The sequence below is a fragment of the Pogona vitticeps genome, chromosome 9, assembly GCF_051106095.1.
Source record: "Pogona vitticeps strain Pit_001003342236 chromosome 9, PviZW2.1, whole genome shotgun sequence".
Taxonomy (NCBI): Eukaryota; Metazoa; Chordata; class Lepidosauria; order Squamata; family Agamidae; genus Pogona; species Pogona vitticeps.
Genome location: NC_135791.1, coordinates 143,779 through 156,055, shown reverse-complemented (window position 1 = coordinate 156,055; position 12,277 = coordinate 143,779).

The following is a 12,277-nucleotide window of genomic DNA, read 5'->3' as shown; positions in this document are numbered from 1 at the left end:
GCTTCTTCCCCTCAAATTCCTCAGCTGTTTTGTCCTATCCTTCACTTCTCACCAGCGCCCCTGCCTCTTTTGTGGAACAGCCTCCCAAAGGAGACTTGACCGGCTGCTCTCACGGCCCAGACTGACCTTCTTCACCCAGCAGGCACTCAGAAAATACATTTTCTTTACTGGTTTTGTGGTTGAAATTTTATTACTGGCTCATGACCTGCTTCTTCTTCATCGTCTTCTTCTTCTTTTTTACACTATTCCAACTGATTTGTTTTCATTCCAAAATTTTGTGACATTAATAGTTGTTGTTCTTATATCTATAAACCATCCAAAGGCGATTTGCAGTAGATAAACATTGTAAGTAAATAGACAAAGCAACTGTAAATGCTTCTTTCACTTCTGCTGTGATATTTACCAAGGGTGGCAAGGTCAGAGGAGAGAGCCATGCCTGTTTTTAGCATGTGGAAAAACCTCCATCCGAAATGTTTAGAGGCAGCCCCTGGGCCTCCTCGTCAGAGCAGTGCAGGAAGTGTTCGCCTCTCATTCTGAAAGGGAAGCTCTTGTCCAAACTTGTTTCTTTGCTATTTAAAGCTTGGCAGCTGGAATTCAAGGCAACCACCGACCGACGAACAGGTCGGCCTTGCCTTTCCTCCCCCGGTGCTGCTCTCTTCTTGTCCCTGCTGAGGAGGCTGTTCTCTTGAATTGTTCAGCTGTGGAGTGCAAGGGATGCCTGACTCCTTCTCACAGATGAGTCCCCCTCCCCACACACTAGAGCGCTACAGGGAGCAGGCATCAGGGGGGAGCCACAAGCCTCAGAGGAGAGGGAGAAAGGGCCAGGCCTGTCCTGGTGGAGGAGGCGAAGGAGGAAGGCTGCTTTTGCTTTCCGCTGGAGAACACGGCATTTCAGGCTGTCTCCATATTTTCAGCCACCCTGTTGCCTGTTTCAGACCAATCTGGCACTTTACAAATGCTAAATGCGATCTCATGCATGGCAGTGAAAATGTTTCATCCTGCTACGTCCTGAGCCCCCTCTTCAGTCAGCTGAACTGAATGGGAAATGAAGTGTTCAGAGTCTTTTCTCAGGAGTGCCCTCGGACACCACCGACTTTGTCTGACTGTCAGAAACTGAGCAGATTTGGGGGCCAGTTGGTCAGTTCCAAAGCAGGAGAGTAGCAGGGACCCTGGGGGATCTCTAGGGAACCGGTTGAGTAAATCGATGCCTGAACCACACTGATGTTTGTGACTCCCCCCACCCCAAAGTCCCCATCGCCACAGAATGTCACTGGTGTGTCCCTAAAATTTGGCATGGAAGCAGACACAGAGTGCTACCCAGAGGAGGTTCCATCTGTTGGATCCACCCCATTCCCTCCCCACCAGGACAAGGACCTGCTCATTTAGAGATGGTGCTGGTTTTAGGGACTGCTGGCATATGAGAACATTTTGCAAGTAACTTCTAGGGAGAGAAGGGCAGTTCCTGCACACGCCTCCCCCCCCCAATCTCTGTCTCCCTCGCTGGAGGTCCTGTGGGGGCCCTGCTGCCCTTCTCTCCCACCGGGGAGCTTCTGCCAGCCACCTCCACCTCCTGGGCCGTCCACAAGGAAGGGAGGGGCCGGAGAAGGCAGCCGGCAGCGACGCAGCCCTTAGCTGCTGCCATCCGATTTCTTGCCCCCTCGGCTCGCGCGTCTTGGCGGTGGGGGTGGGGCTTTCATTTGCGGAGGAGCTGCTCTGGTTTAGTTCAGTGGGTTAGGTTTATGTCCCACTCCACGCAGCCAAGAGGAGCCCAGAAGCAATTTACAGGAAAATGAAATATCAAAAATAATATTAGATCCAGATATCTATTTCTATATACATAGATACAGATATATAAATAACTGCATATTCAATAAAACTAAAGAAAGGTGCTAAACATGTCCACCTGGAAGATTAGGTAAAGCCACTGCTTCCTGAACCAACAGAGGAATGAACAGAATTATATGCTGGGGCTGAAACTGAAAAGGAAGAGAAGGGAAGGGAAGGGAAACACGTTTGCCTGGTGCCAAAAAGGCGATAAAGCCAAAGGCGCCAGGAAGCTTCTTTGGAAAGAGGGTGCCATTGCTGAGCACACAGGTGACTCCTGCAGCCTGCAGGTATCATCATCTTTAAGGAATCCTCCAATTATGAAAGGATTCTGCAATCTCACAGCTTCTAAACATCCACCTGCAAGGTAAGCACCTACCTGTGGCACCGGAACACCTCTGTCCAAGGTAGAAAAGCTATATGGTGTGTGTGTGTGTGTGTGTGTGTGTGTGTCCCTCCCCCCACCCATTGTTGTTTTCCCTTGTCTTCCAAAGCACCTGTTCTATTATATAAGCACATTCATTAAAGTAAATCGGCCAATAAAATAAACAATAAAAAAAACTCCATAAAATGCCTCCAAATCTTAATCACAGTGTGGGTTCAAACTTGCTCTAATGTGCTGTTTCAGAAAAATCTGATAAAATTTCAGTTCCTTTGGAGTAAACCCAAACCCCATTCCCATTCCCACTGGTTCCATCGCTGAATGGCAAGTCAGCACCTAAGTGACTATGTGGGCCTCCTGTAGATTGGAACCAAATGAATTCAGGCTCTCGCTTTTTGCTTCCATATTTAGAAAATGGTGATTACGATGTTCACAGGAGCTCTACAGGGTAGGACAGGCTGAGAAAGGAATCAGCCCATGGTGACCCATGAGCCTCAGGGCTCAGCAGAGACTGGAAAGGAGACCTCCCAAATCATGACCCGGGATGCTAGCTGAAGTGTTGCCACGCCGCTCCTGCACTAAACCTCCTGTGTGATTGGGTGGAAGAGATTGCAGGGGCTTGAGATGTGAGGGAACTCCAGCCAGAGGTGGCTCCTTTAGAAGCAGTGGCCTGGAACTGGGCTCAGAGATTCCTCATGGCCTCCAGAATTGTCCATTGACAGTTCCCACAGCATTCCCCCCCCCCCAATCCCTTGGCACAGCAATGTGAAGCCCATAAGAGACTAAAGAGCAGAGCCACTTCAGAAACATCAGTTACAAAAACCCAAATCTCCAGGAAAAGGTTCTGCACTGATCTGTCAGCTGACATGGGGGGAGCGGAGGGAGAAAGAGAGAGTTATAGGACTCTCATGGGCTCATATGTCTCTCAGCCAGTAAAAATATCTGTGGGGTAGTAAGTATTTGCAGATTTACGTATGCAGCTATTCTACTGCAGAACCCTGAAGATCTACACAGAAGTTAGTGTGCTTAGCCTTGCAATCTTATTGGCTGTTTTAATTGCAAACTTTTATACCTTACTTAAGAATACCCAGCTGGCTGGATAGCTCAGTGGTTTAAGTATCTGGCTGTGGAGCCAGAGGCTGGAAATTTGATTCCCCCACTGGGCCTCCTGAGAGAAGAGCCAGCCTGGGTGGCCTTGGGAAAGCTGTGTGGTGAACCCAGGATGTCCCCAGAAGAAGGAAATAATAAATCACTCTGAGTATTCTCTATCTAGAAAACACCACAAAGGGTCACCATTGATTTAATAGTACATAATTTAAGAATATTCATCCCAATTATTGCATTAATTTTGGTCAGTAACTCTGACCCCCCCCCCCCCCAAGAATTGTCATCTTATAACCAGGGTATCCCTCAGTGCAGTCATTTGCAAACATCCATTTACATTTCTTGCAAACCCTGAGCTAATTTAATATACAAAAAGAACCATTTTTATACATACGGTATATTGTCAATGGCTGATGTGCTATCCATGTACATAAACTGATATGGCAATTAGAACACTCACATGTTACACATATTCTCCCTTTCTTTCTTTCTTTCTTTCTTTCTTTCTTTCTCCCTCCCTCTCTCAGGGGAACTCTGCAATCAGGCTTTTTTTTGAAAAAGATTGAGTCACTTTATGCTTCGGGAGGAGCTGAGCCTGTACTGGGAAATAAATACCAAAGTTTGCCACATGTGGGTGCATTTGGCTAACACATCCACCAGGTAAAAGCAATGTGGTGTGATAATTCATGGGTCTCCACAACATCGGAAGTGGTGAATGGGGAATCAGGCTTCACCACATGCATCGCTTGACCCAGGAGCCTTGGCCATTACTTGAGGGCCTGGGCTGAGCACACACACACACACACACATGCGCGGACGCTGCAGCTGCTGCTTTGTGACACAGAGAGGAGGAATGAGATCCCGCTCCTGTGGGGCTCTGTGGTCCTTCCTGGACAAAAGGATGCGAGACCCACGATGGGAGTCACAGAGAGCAAACACAGTCAATCAGCCACAGCAGCCGCCAGTTAGGCGTGGGGAGCACCTGGTGGCATGCGCCCCTCCCTGTTCTTCCTAAAGACAGTCCAGAGGTGCAATGGCTAAATAAATAGGTGATGGTGATGATGGTGATGATGGTGATGATGGTGATGATGACAATGATGACAATGATACCATGTGCTCTCAAGTCAACTCTGACTTATGACAACTCTCTTGGGCGATTCAAAGTATCTTGTACAGTACTCAGGAGTGCTCAGAGGTGGTTTCCCATTCCCCATTGATGGAGAATGGCAGGCAGGCGTGGCTGGATTAGCCCACGGCCTAGGCAGACGGCTTCCCACTGCTCCTCACCTGGGGGAGGCACCTGCTCGCTCCTATAGATGCCCAGGTTTTACATTTTGTTGTTTAGTCGTTAAGTCGTGTCCGACTCTTTGTGACCCCTTCATGGACCAGAGCACGCCAGGCCCTCCTATCTTCCACTGCCTCCTGGAGTTGGGTCCAATCCATGTTGGTCACTTCATTGACACTGTCCAACCAGGTTTTACATTTACTCAGAGGCAAATCTTCAGTCTGTCTAAATGGTGAGCTATGAAACAACCGTGTACAGCACAGGCAAAGAGGCGAGATGTTGCTCTCTATCTACGTCTTCTCTGTCAGGAAGAAAAGGCTGTCTGTGAAAAGAGATCCTCTGGATTGGAGGCTTGGAAGGACGTTCCCAAGCAGTTCCGATGAAAGATATGTTCAGTATCCAGCCCACATGATACAATTAGCAGCTTTATGCTCTTTTAAGAACGATTTTAAGGCCTAACTGTTTTAAGGAACGAATAGCCAAGCCCAAGTTCTGCTGGGCCTTGCTTTCCTTTTTAAGACCAAGCCCAGAGTCCTTCCTGTCCAGGCGGGCAATGGTGGCTGCCCGTAGCGTAGCTTCGAGAGGGGCCTAAGGCTTCCTCTTTCTCTGGTTCTTGTGTCGAAATGCCGCCCTGGTTGTGCCCTGTCAAGTATTTTGGATTTTGCACTGGAATTTCATAGGAAACCTGGGATTATTCTGCTGGGTTCCTTTAAGTCTTTGTTGCTTAAATGGCAGTTACAAACCAAAGCTAATTTGAATAACTGAACTTTAGGAAAAATACCCTCTAACCATGAAAAATGAATATTCAACATTCCCACCTTATCTTATTTTCTTTGTAGCACTTTTTCTCCACTGCATATTAAGTGGGCCCTGTCACATGCAACTTCCTCGGCAGAAGCTGTGCAAGAGAGAGAGGCCACCGCTCTGGAACTCGAGGCTGCAGGGGCGGAATTAAAATATGCCCCAACGGCTGCTGCTTCGTGCCAATGAGGGAGCAGCAAAGGTGGCGCAGAAAACAGCCGCATCCCCCTCCCTTCGGGACCCTGGTAGCAAAGCCATCCTGACGATCACGAGGCCGTAGTCAGAATGGGGGTCGGGTGGGGGACTGGAGGCCACGGAGGGGGGCTGGAGATCCGGACCCAGATGGTTGGTTGGGGACAGACCGCCTGCGCCATTCGGGTAGCCTAGGATGGTCAGCCTCTGAGAGGCAGGGAGGTGGCTTCCGAGCCGAGGCTGGCGACCCTTCCCCTTCGCCACGGATGCCTCCCGATAATGACGGATGAGTCCCCCTTCCTTCCTCCCCCCCCCCCGGGATTTCCTTCCTTGCGTCTTGGAAGCAAGCGCCCCATTGGGATAAACGCCTGTCAGCAACGCTGCAGGCGGTCGCTTTCGAGGCTCACGAAGGGAGCAGGAGGGACGAGGCCCCGGACGGGCAAGAGGCCCGGCGGGTGGGCGCCGCTGGTGAGCGCGCTTCCCGGCCTCTGCCGAGGGACCCTCGTAGCAAAGCCGGAGGGGCCCTTCGGAGCCTCACCGCCGAGCGTAACTCCCGCCGAGGAAAAGCGAGCCGTTGCGTCCTTGGTACATCCGGGGGGCGGGGGCGGGGGGGGAATGACTTCTTGGGAGCAAGGCTCTCACTCAGAGAAGCCTTAAAAAAAAAAAAAAAAAGCCCTTCGGGCTACTGGAGCGCCTGAGGGGTGGGAGACCCCGGCCTTCCCGCCCTCCGCATCCTCTGGAAGAGGACGGTTTGCGCCGCAAGCTGCCCGCGCGTAGCAGGGAGGGCGGGGGGCACCGGTGCGGGTTCCGTGCGCTTTGCTGGAAGACGCTTGCGCGCCTCTTCGTGAGCTGGACCGACAGGCCTCTGGAGGCGAGCAATGCGGGGATGCGAGGAAGAGCCACCACCGGCCGCCCCCGCCGCCCCCCCCGCCCAGGCGGAGACCTGCGGGAGGGGCGCTTCCCGAAAGCCGGGCCTCCTCCGACCGGGGGGCTGGGAGGGGCGCTCCGCTCCAGCGTGTGCGCTTTCCTTTCGCTCGGTCGGTTCCTCGCCGGTCCCGGTCCCGCCTCCCCCAGAGATGTGGAAGAAGGCCAGTCGGGCAGGTTGGCCATCCCAGGCAAGACGGCGAAGGAAGCGAGACGAAAGCCCAGCTGACTGACTCCCCCAGGGGTCACGCGGCGTGGTTCTCCTTTCTCTTGGCTCAAAATACATTGCGCTGTGCTTTCCTGCAGGCATTCTAAAGTATTTTTCTTCTATGTAGTTCAGAGAAAGTGGAAGGTGCACAGGTTAAATTGGTGGGTTTATTTTAACTTTTCCTGGTTGCAAGAAGTTCCTGAAATCCTGCAGTCTGTCTGCGAACCAACCGCCAGATTTCTTTCAAGTGTTTTCCAGAGCAGTAGCTGTATTACCGTGTTTCCCCGAAAATAAGAAAGGGTCTTATATTAATTTTTGCTCCAAAAATGCATCAGGGCTTATTTTCAGGGGATGTTTTATTTATTTATTTTCATGTACAACAATCTACATGTGTTCAAAGACAGTCCTGTAATCTTCTTCTGGTTGCTGCACAAGGTTGGAGGGCTGGGTTTCACTTTACTGGGGCTTATTTTTGGGGTAGGGCTTCTATGGCGAGCCTCCTGACAAATCATACTAGGTCTTATTTTCAGGAAACAGGGTAGTTGCTATACCAAAAAACCGAAGTAGACTTATTGCCACTTCTGGCTTGGAAGGAGACGTTCCTCTGGCCTAAAACTGCATCCTCCCATGAGAGGGTATTCACAGGATGGAATCATCATGATATTCAAGTTCTGAAATCATCATGAAAAGGCAAGACTCACTGGAGAAGTCTAGAATGCTATGAAACGTTGAAGCCCCAGGAGAAAAGAAAGACCAAATACAAGAGTATTGACTCAATAAAGGAACCCATGGTCTTGAGTTTGCAAGATCCAAAGAGGATGTTTGCAGCGCTTAAACTGGAGGATTGCAGTCAAAATCCTGCTCACAACCTGTGTTTGATCCCAATGGATTCAGGTAGCTCGGTCAAGGTTGACAGCTTTCCATTGTTCCGAGGTTGGTAAATTGAGTACCCGGCTTGCATGGGGGGGGGGAGGGGAGCAATGTACAGCCTGCAGGATTAAACTGTAAACCTCCCTGAAAGTGCTTGAAGTACTATAGGGTTGTATACAAGCAACACACTTTGGTTTTTAAGAAACCCACACACAAACAACACCTTTCGGAAGTCACCAACTCAAGGGGTCACTATACACCAGAAGTGACCTGATGGCACCGAGCAATAGCAAGCAGCTATTTGCAGCCACATCGCTCTGCTGGCTCCTGTTCAGCTTGTGTTTGACTGCAATCCCTTGACCACTTTTGCAAGTACTGTTGTTGCAAGCCTGGGTGTTCTACATCCTAGTTGTGTGTTTTAAAAAAAAAGAACTTAGCACAGCATTTCCCACTTCTCTTTGCTAAATTTAGTTTTCTTAGTTTCAGCACAGATTCCACCACTTCATCCTCAAAGGTATTTTTAGTGAGGTGAAATGAAAGAAGTGTAGCCCCCAAAAGGGGAACAAGTCAACAAGTCCCAAAAAGATAATAAAGGATGGACTCGGGGCTCAGTGGAAGAATGTTTATGCGCTTGCGTGCACGCACTCAGAGAGAAGACAAATGGGTTTCCTCCTGAGAAGACTTGGAGGAGAACAGAAGGGGCCAGAGCCAGGACCTCTTGCCAAAGTCCTAGCATGCGGTCAGTTTGAAACAAAAGGCAACACAGATGAAATGCTGATGAGGGATGAATAGATTAGCAAACCTGTCCACTCTGCTTCTGAACGTGGTTCTCAAGGCAAAGGGTTGTTTGCTTGTTTTCCCCTGCGAAAACATCCAGCTCTCTCAGTCTCTATTTTTAACCTGACAAAATTGAGGGGGGAGCTGTAACCCTATGCATAATGATCTGTTCTGATCACTGACTTCAGAGACATCTCTTCCTGCAACAACAGCAGCATCCTCTGAATTTTCTCCCTTGCAGTTGTGATGGTCAATGGGCGCTGAGTGCGCTCAGCCACTCTTGCAGACTTCTGGAAGTGTCTGTCATAACTCATCTATTTTGATGTCTGTTACTAAGCCCTCCTGGGGTAAAATAATCTACAGATCCAAGACAGTTTCACCTCCACTGGAAGGATTTAAAAATGAAATTGGACAAGTTTTGGAGGCAAACTCTTTTGCAGTTATCTCCCTGGTTCTGCACAGCATCTTCCAGACTCTGTGGCCAAAGGAGTTTCCTCTAAACCATATCCTGTCATCTGCTTGGATCTGTCAGTTCACACTGGGCCTGACTAGCAGCCCTTCTCGTCCTAGATTGAGAGGAGTGAAAACAAACAAACAGAGCCTACCTTTCCTTCGGGATCAAGAGCGCCTGCCTCCCCCATGCCGGCTGCAGGAGCAGTTGGCTTGTGTGCTGGCACGAGGTTGGAGGCTGGGGGCTTCTGTGGGAGAGGTGGTGCAGGAGGGCAGACATGGCCCAGCTCTGTCACTGGCCTTCTGGCCCCAGGCTCCCAGTAGATGCAAGTGGCCAACAGGACGTTTATTCAGAAGGCTTTTGTGGGGAGGGGAGCCTAGGGAAAAAAGGGCACTGTGGTGTCCCATCTTCATATTTTGTTGTGGGAGGTGTGCTGTCTATTTGATGGGACCAGAGGTTCTTCAGAATGGCTTGCCTGCACCCCTCCCACCCCCACCAGGCAATTCCTTCTTGCTGCTGCCCCATGTTGAGAGAAATGTTGCACAGGGTCATGGGGCCTGAATATGACTTACTGTGATCCATCAGTATTGCTTAATTTATTTCTTAAGCCCTCTTCAGTGGACTCCTTTCCTCTGGGTGACCAGAACACAAAATGGTAAAATTCAAAAACCTAGCAGAGAAATGGGGCACCACCGATGGGCGGCACTACGTGGCACTTCAGGCTGAAAGCATGAGCCCAGGTTATGATTCAGCCACAGCCATCATCCACCATCCACTATGCAGGGATGGCCCACTTTTGTTCTCAGGTGAGATGCACCAAAATGAGCAGCTGAGCCACAGGGAGGGAGGGAGGGAGGCACCAGGAACAGAGTGACTGCTGTCAGGTTTCATGCATGTCATCTTCTTGCCTGTCTCTCCTGGAAGTCCCCCGTGCCTGCTCCCCACCCCCACCCCCCACCCCTCCACCTTCGCCTCACTGCCAGTACAGGCTGCAGCCTGGCCCTTCTCACCTCCTTGGGTGAGCATCCTTTCCCCAGACGAGTCTTGCTCAAACCATCCAGATGCCCCTCATGGAAGCTTGATGGCCGCCTTCAGCAGCTCTCTGACCACAAGTGTCGATGATGCCTGTGTGCTGGTTGCAATCCACACAAACGGAATAATTGAGAGCCGACCGACACCATCCAGCTTGCTAGGTTGGTTCATTCCTTTTGTTTGTAATATGTTCCTAAGGAGATCGTGTGCATCCCAGCACTTCTCTTGGAACGTTCCGCTGAGCTTGAAAGCCTTCTGCTCCTTCGGCCTCCCTGGCTGAGCTGAGATCCATCAGGGTCCAAGACCAGAGCGCCCACTGATGAGGGGGGGGGGAGGAATAGCTGCTGGGAAACCAGGCAAAAAGGGAGAACTCCCACAGGCACAGCTGCAACTCTCTGGTTGCTCAGAGGCCCTTCCCCTGAGGCCCAACCACACTCCATGCTCGTGGCTGGGACCGCTCTGAGCATCTTTCCGACAGGTTTGCATGTCCTAAGATCAGGCTGATCCAGTTTCCCAAAATATTGATAGAAATAAGTATACAACAGTGGTTTACATCAGTGGTTCTTAACCTTTGTTACTCGGATGTTTTTGAACTGCAACTCCCAGAAACCCCAGCCAGCACAGTTGGTGGTGAAGGCTTCTGGGAGTTGCTGTCCAAAACTCCTGAGTAACCCAAGGTTAAGAACCAGTGGTTTACATCATTAAAAGACAATATTAAAGCTAAAACAATAATCATGCAAATACTAAAAAGAAACGAACAAATACCGCTCTGAGAGATGGTAAACACAAGTGCTTTGTGTAACCACAAAGTAAAGGAAAATCTCCTGCTTGCGTTCTCCTCTAAGATCAGGTCAGTCCTCAACCCTTTCCCTGTAAATTACAGGGTCAAACATTTAAATCTGCCGTAGGTTGTTGGTGGCCCTCAATCTGAGTGTAGAAGGCTGCCTCTGGGGAAATTCAGGGAAGGCTGACTCGCCTGGCCCTTGGCCCAGAAGACTCTCTCAGAGGAAGATAACTTGTGTTGTTTTTGTTATTGTTATTTTTTAATTTATGGATTTTGATGCTACTGCTATAGGAAACAAAACAAATAGAAACATCAAATAATAGCTAATTTTGTAAACTTTTAAAAAAAGGTCACCGTCATGGGTTGGGTCACAGCAGAACACCTGAAGTACAAGACACACCTGCCCTGTGCCCGGGCTCCATGCCAGGAGTTCTGCCTGTGCCCAAGTTCTTCTCCTGTCCCTCCTTGGCTTTCCTCCAGCCAATGCCTCCTCCATGCACACACCCAACCACCAGCAACTTTTCATGCCCCCTGATTTGGACAGCCTGGCAGGACCATCTTTTCTGTTGCCCCTGCAGGAAGAAGGCCATGTGGCTGGGCTCTGTCTCATCAAGGTCCTGGAAATCAGAAGAGGATTTTCCTGGAACTCTCCTGTCAGCTGATCTTCGTGATTAAAGGCCAGTGTGGATGCTTTTCTCATCCTGAGCCTTTGAACCCTTCCATGACACCTTTCTTACCATCCTGAACATGGCAGGGAGAGGGCACGAGGGATAGCTAGGACCTTGCATGCAGGGCAAGGGAGAAAAACCTAGCTGTCGATTGGCCCTCCTGGGAGCACCGGGCAGATGGACCAAGGCTCCAGCTTGTTAAGCAGCAGCTTCCTGCACCCCCAGTGTTCCTAAACCCGGCACCTGCTAGAAACAGGAGGAACCTAGGGATGGGAAGGGAAGGGAGCTGCAGCGTATCTTACAAGACTCCCAGCCTGATCGGTGCCTGAAGCACCTTCCTTCATGGGAAGAAAGGGCTTGAATGGCCTGTCATGCACCTTCTGAGCACATGGCAGCAGCTCTGGGAAGATGCATGAGAGCCGTTTCCAGTGGCTCCCTCCCATTGGGTGCCCATTCGTGTGTCTGTCATGCCTCAGCCTCCCCCATCCTCTTTTCCACCTGCCTTGGCTACAGATATTCACCCAGACAGGCAACCCCCCTCTCGGGAGCTCTGAATGCTACAGGAACCCTGGTGGAGGACAGAGGCACTCAAGCCTTCCCTACCTGTCGCGTGGAATTTGTTCTGACTGTCCCACGGGCACAAGCGGGCAGGCAGAGGCAGCAGGAGCGACGGAGGTGCCTGCCTGGCCTTCTGCAGGACAGGGCAGGAGAGCGGACATTTCTTCGCATAGTGCAACTTCTTAGGGCTGCTGAGTGGCGTGGGGGGGGAGCAGAAGAGGACAGGGAAGAGAAGGGCAGCTGCTGACAGGCCCTGCTCCCATTCCTGGCCTGGAGCAGCTGGCCTCTCCTGGTGCCTCTTCAGGAGAGGGGCAGAACATGTTGCTGAATATTCAAACCTCCTCAAGAAGAAAAAGGGAGATGTCTAATTAATCTTTTAAAACCTATCCTACAGTGAACGTTTGGTTCCCCTGGCAG